The sequence below is a fragment of the Phoca vitulina genome, unplaced genomic scaffold, assembly GCF_004348235.1.
Source record: "Phoca vitulina isolate PV1807 unplaced genomic scaffold, GSC_HSeal_1.0 scaffold138, whole genome shotgun sequence".
NCBI classification, from domain to species: Eukaryota; Metazoa; Chordata; class Mammalia; order Carnivora; family Phocidae; genus Phoca; species Phoca vitulina.
In genome coordinates, this window is record NW_022589841.1 from 298,639 (window position 1) to 310,444 (window position 11,806).

An 11,806-nucleotide genomic window follows, 5' to 3' on the forward strand; every position below is an offset into this window, starting at 1 on the left:
ACAATCAGCAAGGGTGGTGAGAACAAAATAAGCTCCTGTTCGTGGGCAGCAGCCCCTCCGTCTGAATGCAGAGCACCTCCATCTGGGTGGGTGTCTACATCCTGCCTCGTCTCCCCTAGCTGTGCCTGGCTGAAACACCTGCAGGCAGAGACTGGCTGATGGAAAAAGAAACATCAGAGTGAGAAATGGAGAACACACGTGTCCATCTGAGGTGTAAAGGAGGTTGACAGTAAGGGAAAAGCCTGAGCCTCATGGGTAGCATTCCAGAAGAGTGCGATCATGCCAGTGTTAGCAAAGAGAAATGAAGAACATGGCACGGGTTCTAGATGCAGAAAGGCAGAGGTGCCTGAAGTGCAAGGTCCTGGCACTTGGGGCCTGATGCTCATCCAGGGTCTCCTTCAGGACGAAACTGGGGAAGTTGTAAGAATGCTAAGTAACAGAGCTCAAATCAGCATTAGTTGCTCTCCCACATAACAAGAAAGCCAGAGAAGGAAAAAGAGTGAGGTGAAGGGGGCAAGGCAAGGAGGGAAATTATTTTTTAAACTATTCTCTTCTTGGATTTTCACATTGTTTCTAAGACGCACACACACAGCCTGCTCCCCACCCCGTAATGTGTTTCATTAACCAGAACACCTGTAGATGGCAACAATAATGAAGAAACATGTATTTTACTTAAAACCTATGGGAAGGAAGTTTTAGGCCTGGTGATTTAATCTTTACCTTGACATTGGATGCTTCAACCCTAAGTTGTACTAATTGCTGGAGCATTAAAATCTGTGACAATTTTTTTCCAGTTTTATTGAGAAATAATTGACATACATCACTGTGTAAGTTTCAGGTGTACAGCATGATGGTTTGACTTGCATATATTTGAAATGATCCCCACAAGAGGTTTATTTAACATCCATCTTCTCATATAGATATTAAAAAAAACAAAAAACAAAAAACAACTTGGTAATGAGAACCTTTACAATTTACTCCCTTAACAACTTTGCTACACAGCAGGGTTAGCTACTAGACATCCCTAGTACTTATTTATCTTATAACTGGAAGTTTGTACCTTTTTAAAATATTTTATTTTATTTTATTTACATTCAACTAATTAACATGTAGTGTATTATTAGTTTCAGAGGTAGAGTTCAGTGATTAATCAGTTGTATATAACACCCAGTATTACATCACGTGCCCTCCTTAATGCCCATCATCCAGCGACCACATCCCCCCCACCTCCCTCAACTCCAGCAACCCTCAGTTGTTTCATATGGTTAAGAGTCTCATGGTTTGTCTCCCTCTCTGATTTCGTCTTGTTTTATTTTTCCCTCCCTTCCTCTACGCTCCTCTGTTTTGTTTCTTAAATTCCAAATATGAGTGAAATCATATAATTGTCTTTCTCTGATTGACTTTTTTCACTTAGCATAATATCCTCTAGTTCCATCCATGTCATTCTTTTTTTTTTTTTGATGGCTGAGTAATATTCCATTCCATTTTGATGGCTGAGTAATATTCCATTCCATTCCAGGCCTAAAGATGTGTGTGTGTAATACCACATCTTTATCCATTCATCTGTCGATGGACATTTCAGCTCTTTCCAAGTTTGGCTATGGTGGACATTGCTGCCATAAACATTGGGGTGCAGGTGCCCCTTCAGATCACTACATTTGTACCTTTGGGGTAAGTACCTAGTAGTGCAATTGCACAGTCATAGGGTAGCTCTATTTTTAACTTTTTGAGGAACCTCCATACTGTTTTCCAGAGCCACTGCACCAGCTTGCACATCCTCACCATTTGTTGTTTCCTGTCTTGTTAATTTTAGCCATTCTGACCAATGTGAGGTGGTATCTCATGTGGTTTTGATTTGTATTTTCCTGATGACAAGTGATGTGGAGCATTTTTTCATGTGTCTGTTGGCCATTTGTATGTCTTCTTTGGAAAAGTGTCTGTTCATGTCTTCTACCCATTTCTTTTTTTTTTTTTTTTTTTAAGATTTTATTAATTTAAGACACAGAGAGAGAGAGAACGCCCAAGCAGAGGAAGCAACGAGCAGAAGGAGAAGCAGGCTCCCCGCTGAGCAGGGAGCCCAATTTGGGACTCAATCCCAGGACCCTGGGATCACAACCTGAGCCGAAGGCAGACACTTAACCAACTGAGCCACCCAGGCGCCTCCTTCTGCCCCCATTTCTTGACCGGATTATTTGTTTTTTGGGTATTGAGTTTGATAAGTTCTTTATAGATTTTGGATACTAACCCTTTATCTGATATGTCATTTGCAAATATCTTCTCCCATTCTGTCAGTTGTCTTTTGGTTTTGTTGACTGTTTCCTTTGCTGTGCAGAAGCTTTTTATCTTGATGAAGTCCCCATAGTTCGTTTTTGCCTTTGTTTTCCTTGCCTTTGGAGACATATCTAGCAAGAAGTTGCTACAGCCAAGGTCTTAGAGGTTGCTGCCTGTGATGGATTCCTGTCTCACATTGAGGTCTTTCATCCATTTTGAGTTTATCTTTGTGTATGGTGTTAGAGAATGGTCCAGTTTCATTCTTTTGCATGTGGCTGTCCAATTTTACCAACACCATTTGTTGAAGAGACTAACCTTTTTCCATTGGATATTTTTTCCTGCTTTGTTGAAGATTAGTTGACCATAGGGTTGAGGGTCCATATCTGAGCTCTCTATTCTGTTCCATTGATCTATGTGTCTGTTTTTGTGCCAGTGCCATACTGTCTTGATGATTACAGCTTGGTAATATAACCTGAAGTCAGGCATTGTGATGCCCCCAGCTTTGTTTTTCTTTTTCAACATTCCTCTGGCTATTTGGGGTCTTTTCTGGTTCTATATAAATTTTAGGATTATTTGTAACAGCTCTGTGAAAAATGTTGATGGTATTTTGATAGGGATTGCATTGAATGTATAGATTGCTCTAGGTAGCATAGACATTTTAACAATATTTGTTCTTCCAATCCATGAGCATGGAATGTTTTTTCCATTTCTTTGTGTCTTCCTCAGTTTCTTTCATGAGTGTTCTATAGTTTTCAGAGTACAGAACCTTTACCTCTTTGGTTAGGTTTATTCCTGGGTATCTTATGGTTTTTGGTGCAATTGCAAATGGGATCAATTCCTTAATTTCTCTTTCTTCCATCTCATTGTTAGTGTATAGAAATGCAACTGATTTCTGTGCATTGATTTTATATCCTGCCACATTGCTGAATTCCTGAGTTCTAGCAATTTTGGGGTGGAGTCTTTTGGGCTTTCCACATAGAGTATCATGTCATCTGTGAAGAGTGAGAGTTTGACTTCTTCTTTGCCAATTTGAATGCCTTTTATTTCTTTTTGTTATTTGATTGCTGAGGCTAGGACTTCTAGCTGTGTTGAACAACAGTGTCGAGAGTGGAAATCTCTGTTGTGTTCCTGACAGGGGAAAAGCTCTTACTAGTTTTTTCCCATTGAGAACGATAATTTGCTGTGGGCTTTTTGTAGATGGCCTTGATGATATTGAGGTATGTTCACTCTATCCCTACACTGTGGAGTTTTAATCAAGAAAGGATGCTGTATTTTGTCAAAGCTTTTTCCACTTCAATTGAGAAGATCATATGGTTCTTGTTTTCTCTTTTATTAATGTAGTGTATCACATTGATTGATTTGTGGATGTTGAACCACCCTTGCATCCCAGGAATAAATCCCACTTGGTCCTGATGAATAATCCTTTTAATACATTGTTGGATACTTATGGCTAGTATTTTGGTGAGAATGTTTGCATCCATGTTTAACAGCAATATTGGTCTGTAATTCTCCTTTTTGGTAGGGTCTTTGTCTGATTTTGGAATCAAGGTAATGCTGACCACATAGAAAGAGTTTGGAATTTTTCCTTCCATTTCTATTTTTTAAAACAGCTTCAGAAGAATAGGTATTACATCTTCCTTAAATGTTTGGTAGAACTCCCCTGGGAAGCCATCCAGCCCTGGACTCTTGTTTGTTGGGAGATTTTTGATTACTGTTTCAATTTCCTTGCTGGTTATGGATCTGTTCCAGTTTTCTATTTCTTCCTCTTTCAGTTTTGGTAGTTTATAAATTTCCAGGAATATATCCATTTCTTCCAGATTGCCTAATTTATTGGCATATAGTTGCTAATAATATGTTCTTATAATTATTTGTATTTCTTCAGTGTTGGTTGTGATCTCTCTTCTTTCATTCATGATTTTATTAATTTGGTTCCTTTATATTTTTGATAAGACTGGCTAGGGGTTTATCGATCTTATTAATTCTTTCAAAGAATCAGCTCCTAGTTTCATTTATCTGTTCTATTTTTTTATTTCTATTTCATAGATTTCTCCTCTAATCTTTATTATTTCTCTGCTCCTGCTGGGTTTAGGCTTTATTTGCTGTTCTTTCTCCAGCTCCCTTAGGTGTAATGTTAGGTTGTCTATTTGAGACTTTTCTTGTATCTTGAGAAATCCTTGTATTGCTGTGTACTTCCCTCTTAGGACCACCTTTGCTCCATCCCAAGGGTTTTGAACAGTTGTGTTTTCATTTTTATTTTTTTCCATGAATTTTTTAAATTCGTTAATTTCCTGGTTGACCCACTCATTCTTTAATAGGATGCTCTTTAACCTCCATGCATTTGTTTTCCTTCCAAATTTTCTCTTGTGATTGAGTTCAAGTTTTAAAGCACTGTGGTCTGAAAATATGCAAGGAATAATCCCAATTTTTTGGTACCGGTTGAGACCTGATTTGTGACCCAGTATGTGATGTATTCTGGAGAATGTTCCATGTACACTCAAGAAGAATGTGTATTCTGTTGCTTTAGGATGGAATGCTCTGTATATATCTGTGAAGTCCATCTGGTCCATTGTGTCATTTGAAGCCCTTGTTCCCTTGTTGATCTGGTTAGATGATATGTCCATTGCTGTGAGTGGGGTGTTCAAGTCCCCTATTATTTTATTCTTATCAATGTGTTTCTTTAATTTTGTTATTAATTGGGTTATATAATTGGCTGCTCCCAAGTTAGGGGCATAAATATTTACAATTGTTAGAACTTCTTGTTGGATAGACCCTTTAATTACGATATAGTGATCTTCTCCATCTTTTTTTTTTGCAGATTTCTATTTATTTGAGAGAGAGAGAGAACGAGCAGTGGGGAGGGGCAGAGAGAGAGAAGCAGACTCCCTGCTGAGCAGGAAGCCCGACATGGGGCTCGATCCCAGGACCCCCGGAGATCATGACCGGGGCCAAAGGCAGCTGCTCAGCTGACTGAGCCACCCAGGCACCCTCCTTCTTCATCTCTTTTTACAGTCTTTGGTTTAACATCTATTTTGTCTTATATAAGGATTGCTACCCTATGTTTTTTTTGATGTCCATTAGCATGATAAATGGTTCTCCACCCCCTCACTATCCATCTGGAGGTGTCTTTGGGTCTAAATGAGTCTCTTGTAAACAGCATATGGATGGGTTTTGCTTTTTTATCCAATCTGATACCCTGTGTCTTTTGATTGGGGCATTTAGCCCATTTACATTCAGAGTAACTATTGAAAGATATCAATTTAGTGCCGTTGTATTACCTATAAAGTCCCTGTTTCTGTAGATTGTGTCTGTTTCTTTCTGTTCTATGTTACTTTGGGATCCCCTTTAATATTTCTTGCAAAGCTGGTTTAGTGATCACAAATTCTTTTAGTTTCTGTTTGTCTTGGAAGCTCTTTCTCACTCCTTCTATTCTGAATGACAGCCTTGCTGGATAAAGTATTCTTGGCTGCATATTTTTCTCTATTAGCACCCTGAATATATCATGCCAGGCCTTTCTGGCCTGCCAGGTCTCCTGGGATAGGTCTGCTGTCAGCTTATGTTTCTGCCTCTATAGGTTAAGGACCTCTTGTCTCGAGCTGCTTTCAGGATTTTCTCTTTGTCTCTAAAATTTGCAAGCTTCACTATTACATGCTGATGTGCTGACCTACTTTTATTCATTTTGAGGGGGAGTTCTCTGTGCCTCCTGTACTTGAATGCCTGTTTCCTTCCCCATATTACGGAATTTCTCAGCTATAATTTGCTCAAATATACCTTCTGCCCCCCTCCTTTCTTCTTCCTCTGGGACCCCAATTATTCTGCTATTGTTTTGCTTTATGGTATCACTAATCTCCTGAATCCTCCCCTGGTGATCCAGTAGTTCTTTGTCTCTCTTTTTCTCATTTTCTTTATTCTCCATAATTTTCTGTATCACTGATTCTCTCTTCTGCCTCATTTATCCTAGCAGTTAGAGCCTACATTTTTTATTGCATCTCAGTAATACCCTTTTTTATTTCAACTGATTAGATTTTAGTTCTTTTATTTCCCCAGAAAGAGATCCTCTAGTGTCTTCTATGTCTTTTCAAGCCCAGCTAGTATCTTTATAATCATTATTCTGAATTCTAGCTCTGATATCTAACCTATGTCCATATTGATTAAGTCTCTGGCAGTTAGTACTGCCTCTAGTTCTTTTATCTGGGGTGTTTTTCTGTCTTGTCATTTTGTCCAGATAAGAATAGATGAGTGAGGGAACCAAATACAAAAATATCAACCACGACCCCAGCAAAATATACACTAAAAAAAAAATCAGAAGAGATCAGAAACCAAAAAAGAAAAAAGAAGGAAAAAAAGAATATAATCAAACATGTGGACAGAACAGAATAATACACTAAGTCCTGGGTGTATTTTCGTCTGTTTGTTAGGAGAAGTTAGATGCCAAAATTGTATAGAAAGAAAACATATATATACAAAAATAAAATTGAATACAATGAAAGGAAGCCAAAAATGAAGAATATATATTTAAAATGTAAAAATTAAAATTAAAAAAGACTTTAAAAAAGAGTTGATAAAATAAGAAACTAGTTGAAAAGGAAAAAAAGAATATTTAATCTGAAAGACTGAAGAATCATAAGGAAAAAAACATGAATTCTATACACTGTTTTCCCCTAGCCCTGGAGTTTTGTATTTCTGTGTGATTGGTAAACTTGGTCTTAGCTGGGTGTTCCTGCTGGTCTTCTGGGGGTGGGGCCTGTTGCACTGATTCTCAAGTGTCTTTACCCTGGGCGGAATCACACCCCCCCTTGACAGGGGTCCAGGCTAGGTATAAGCAGCTTCAAACTGCTCTGTGTGGCTTTTGTTCACTGAAGGGTTTCCATGCCGCCTTAGAGGATGAAAATGAAAATGGTGGTGCCTCGATCCCCAGCCCTGGAGCTGAAAATTCATGCCCCCCACTCTCCAGTGGGCCCTCAGGGGAAAGCAGTCAAATACTCTTGTCTCCCTGGTTTCCGTCTGCACTCTGTGTTCACCCAGCCTGTGACCGAGCATTTTATCTCAGGCACCTGACCCCGTTTGGAGTCTCCAACTTTAGAGACTCCTGTGGCTCCCACTTGCACCTCCCCTCCCAGGGGAGGGAGGGGGGTCCTGCAGCAGTTCTGCTGCTTGCTGGTACCCTGCTCAGAGAACAGTCTCTAGACTGTGCTGTGGTTCGTGGTTTATGGCAACCCTGAATTGAAAGCCCACTCCTGGGATCACTGATTGCAGCCAGCTTCCCTGCTCCAATGCCTGGGAACTCTCACACTCAGGCACTCCCTTTCTTTCTGTGATCCCGGGAATCCTGAGACTACACTGTCCCATCTAGGATTCCACCCCACTACACCACCTGAGCGTCTTTCAGGCAGGGACGGCCCTCACCGGAACAGACTTCTGAAAGTTCTGATTTTGCGCTCTGCTGCCTTATTACTTTCCAGTAGCTGGCTTTTGGAGGCTCCCTCCCACCACAGTCTATCTTCCCATATATCGCCTCGGATTCACTTCACACCTCCTACCTTGCAGAAAGTGGTCTCTTTTCTATTTGTAGAGTTGGCAGCAATTCTTTTCTTAGATCTCCAATTGAGTTTGCAGGTCTTCAGAATGATTTGACAGCTATCTAGCTGAATCCCAGGGACCAGACAAAACTAGGGTCTCCTACTCCTCCACCATCTTCCTCCTCCTGGAAGTTTGTACCTTTTGACCACCTTCCTCCACTTCTGGTAACCACAAACCTGATTTTTTTCCTATGACGTTGGCAGGGTTTTGTTGGTTGGTTTGTTTTTAACATTCCCACATATAAGTAAGATCATACAGTTTTTGTCTTTCTCTGTCTGACCTATTTGAATTAGCATAATACCTTCGAGGTCCATCCATATTGTTGCATATGGTAGGATTTCCTCATTTTATTTTATTTTATTTTTTTTATGGCTGAATAGCATTCATCGTGTGTGCATGCCCACACATACACACCACCACCAACACCATCTTTATTCATTCACCCATGGATGGACACTTAGGTTGTTTCCATGTCTTGGCTATTATAAACAATGCTGCTGTGAACATGGGGGTGCACATATCTTTGAGTTAGTGTTTTTGTTTCCTTTGATATTTGCCCAGAAGTGGAATTATTGGATCATATGATAATTCTCTTTTTAAATTTTTGAGGATCCTCCATACAGTTTTCCATGTGGCTGCTCCAATTCTCAGTCCCACCAACAGTGCACAAGGCTTCCCTTTTCTTCACATCCTCGTCAGCATATGTTATCTCTTGTCTTTTTTATGATAGCCATTCTAACAGGTGTGAGGTGATATCACATTGTGGTTTTGATTTGCATTTCCCTGATGACTAGTGATGTTGAGCATCTTCTCATGTACCCATTGGCCTTTCATATATCTTTTCTGGAGAAATGTTTATTCAGGTCCTTTGCCCATTTTCTAGTTGGGTTGTTTTTTGTTATTGAGTTGTAGGAATTCTTTATATATTTTGGATATTAACCTCTTACCAGATATAGGATTTGTAAATATTTTCTCCCATTCAGTAGGTTGACTTTTCATTTTGTTGATGGTTTTCTTTTGCTGTGCTGAAACTTTTTAGTTTGATGTAGTCCCACTTGTTTATATCTTATGTTTTGCTTGCACTTTAGGTGTGATTTTACTAAGTCCCCTGCCAATGAGGTTTATTCCTAGGTCTTCTAAGAATTTCATGGTTTTAGGTTGTAAGTCTTTAATCGATTTTGAATTAATTTTTGTGAGTGGTGTAAGATAGAGGTCAAGTTTTATTCTTTCACATGTGAATATCCAGTTTCCCCAGCACCATTTACTGAAAAGCCAGTCTTTTCTTCATTGTGTATTCTTGACTCCCTTGTCAAATACTAGTTGACCATATATGCTTGGGTTTATTTCTGGGCTCTTGATTCTGTTCCATTGGTGTATTGGCCTGTTTTTATGCCAGGGCCATACTGTTTTAATGACTGTAGCTTTATAGTGTAGTTTTGAAATCAGGTGTGACACCTCCTGCTGTGTTTTCCCAGGATTTCTTTGGCTCTTTGGGTTTGTTTGTTTTTTGTGTGTGTGTGTGATTCCATATAGATTTTAGGGGTGTTTTTTTTTTTTCTATTTCTATAAAAATGCCATTGGAATTTTGATAAGGTTTGCAGTGAATCTATAGATGGCTTTTGGTAGTATTGACATTTTAACAATATTAATTTTTCCAATCCATGAACATGGGATACCATTCCATTTATTTGTGTCTTCCTTGATTTATCAATGTCTTGTGTTTTTCAGAATAGAGATCTTTTACCTCCTTGGTTAAATTTATCCCCAAGTACTTTATTGTTTTTTCGGTTGTTTTTTTTTTTTTTTTTAAAGATTTTCTTTATTCATTTGACACAGAAAGAGAGAGTACAAGCAGGGGAGTGGCAGGCAGAGGGAGAGGGAGAAACAGACTCCCCACTGAGCAAGGAGCCTGACGACATGGGGCTCAATCCCAGGACCCTGGGACCATGACCCGAGCCAAAGGCAGACGTTCAACCAATTGAGCCACCCAGGCAACCCCCTAAGTATTTTATCTAGAACTTCTGTGGTATCAGTTTCCCTTCTCATTTATAATTCTGTAATTTTGTTGATTTGGTCTTTCTCTTTTTTCCTTGGTTTGTGAATTTTGTTTATCTCTTCAAAGAGCCAACTCTTAGTTTGGTTAATCTTTTCTATTGTTTTTCTGTTTCATTATTTCTGCTCTGATTTTTATTATTTCCTTCTTTCAGCTAACTTTGGGCTCAGTTTGTTCTTTCTCTAGTTCCTTAAGGCATAGAGGTAGATTGTTTATTTGTTAATGTGGGTGTTTATTGCTATGAATGTCCCTGTAAGAACTGCTTTTGCTGCATCCTATAGATTCTGATATTTTGTGTTTCCATTTTTGTTTGTCTCAAGAAATTTTTATTTCCCCTTTTAAATTACTCTGGTGCCTGTTTCATTCAGTGGCATTTTAAGCTGTAGTAGTTGAGTGTAGACAGCATTCTAAGGTAAAGTACTGTCTACACGTCTATAGTAATTGGGCAAATGTTTTTAAATTAAATCTAGAATATGGATGTTATAAAAATAGCAACTCCTTTCATTGAGGGCCCTGCATGGCAAGCACACTCTGTCCTCCAGTCTTTCCATGGGTGTTCCTGTTGGACAGGTAACATTTAAAAGCGATAGCCCATCAGGCACATTAATTTGAGATAAGGCTAATATTTGAACCACCCAGGTCTATAGGCTCCAAAATCTGTGCTGCCCTTTAATTGTAAGTAGGAAATCTTACAGAAGTGGGACAGATGCCAAATCACCTTAGAGTCCATGCCAAAGATGGGAGTGCCCTCACTCAGGGAAGACAGCAAGTGAGGAGGCATTGGAGTCACCTGGCCCACACAGTGGGGGAGACTGACCTTTGTACTCTGGCTTTAAAGCATGCTTCCTCTGTTAGTGTGGCTTGCTAGAACCTTTGGTGCTTAGAGATGCATGGTAACAGAAGCCACAATACAACTCTAAATGCAAATGGCTTTGTAAACAGGTTAAGTTGTACAGCAGCTACTATATACAGCTATCTGTAAATATATATGCAGGCTTCCTGATAAGGCCTTTTGAAAGTCTACATTTCAGTCACCACTATGCTGTGTTTAAATGATTAAAACTGTAGCTTTGCCATTTCTGACTTTTTAGAAAAGTGTGTAAAGTAGGGCGAATGAGGTTTGTAAAAGCTGAAGTCTGAACAGAGCATGATGTTAAAACAAAGAACTTCACAAATGCAAAGTTTTTACTTTGGGGCTGCTATTTTAAAACGAACATCGGAATTAGAATCCAAAGCAAAACAGCGTAACGAGCAATCTAATTATGATGTTCTAAGTAACAGACTCATTACAGAATGTTATGTGCAAGTACCAGCATGGAGAGTCACAAATACGGTGTTTTATTTCAAGGCTCACTATGAGTGGATCTCTGGAAGAGGATGCCCTGTGTTTCCAAATGTTCTCCTAAGGGGGCAGGAAGCGGGCAGCCGGAGGAGTGTGATTACTAGTTGCTCTGCTTAGCAGCCAGCAGCCCTGCTGTTTCACAAACAAGCTAATAAACAGAATAAGTTGATCAAAGGAAGCCAGAGATTGGAGGGGTTTGGGGTCTCAGCAGGCATGTTTTGGCAGCACTGAAGTACTGTGCCCCCCAGGTTGGGACACAAGGAAGCCCAGGCAGCAGTAGAGGTCATCATCAAGAAGGCGAGATGTTGGGCTCCGTTCATGTCCTGTGCTGAGTGTAAGCCTCTCTGGGAAAATGGCGGGTCCAGAACTGGGGCTTTCTCTCCCCTGCCAGCAGTGCCTGGATCTTTCAAGGACCTACTTGAGTGCGGTGTGCACCATGGCAGAAGCGTGCGAGTTCCACTCCTGTGCTCCTTGGCCACGGTCATTTCAGCTCCAGCTGGGAGGGTTAGCTGCTACGCATGCTGGCAGCTTCCAGACATCAGTTGTCTTGGTTTTTCTGCCTC